Here is an 810-nt window from a genome sequence, read left to right as displayed (position 1 = left end):
CTAATAAAGTGTGCACTCAGTGTATGTTAAAACTTTAACGTATTTTACATCAGTATTTTGTCCAATATTCACATGTATCATTGATGTTTTTGTATCAGGATCCATCAGAGACCTAAATCTCCTGATCCCAGCTGTGTGTCCTTCAAGAGCGACCGGTCGAAGGAGATTGTTACTGATTTTAAACAAAGACATTTATCTGATAAAAAGTAAGTTTGTCTCAGTATTAATACTTTATTATATGTTGCTTCAACTGAATATGTGACTGTTAATTCATTATTGTGTTTCTTTTTCATCAGGATCCATCAGAGACCAGACTCTCCTGGACCTGGTTCTGAGCCTGAACCCAGCTGTGTGTCCATGAAGAGTGACAACAGTATGATTTTACCTTTAGACTTCAAAGATAAACTCCAGTCGGTCGATCCAAGGTAAGAATGTCAGACTGATGATGGAAAGTCTTTCCTGACACATTACAGTGTGATATTCATCCTCTGTTGATGCTGCTCTGTTTCCCACTGAGCACAAACACGTCTAAACTACATCAGAGAGACATGATATCAGTTCACAGGAGTCAGGCTCAAAGTTTTCCTGCATTGTAGAGGAAACCGTGGGGAGGCCCCGCCCACTAAGGTCAAACATGGAGAGAAGAGTTACTGGCAAAAAAGATAGAGATGGAGATCGACATCCTGACATCCGAGGTGGCGCAAAATAAGGATGTGCTTTTTGTCAGTCTGAAGAGCGGGATCACAGGAGCTCATAAAGCCGCTGTGTGGAAGAGGGTGACGGAGATGAGTTTGGCTCTGCAGCGCCGCC

This window comes from Seriola lalandi, unplaced genomic scaffold, assembly GCF_002814215.2.
Source record: "Seriola lalandi dorsalis isolate HSWRI2012SDOR001 ecotype SW California unplaced genomic scaffold, Sedor1 jcf7180002054963, whole genome shotgun sequence".
Lineage (NCBI taxonomy): Eukaryota > Metazoa > Chordata > Actinopteri > Carangiformes > Carangidae > Seriola > Seriola lalandi.
This window is presented reverse-complemented; position numbering follows the sequence as displayed.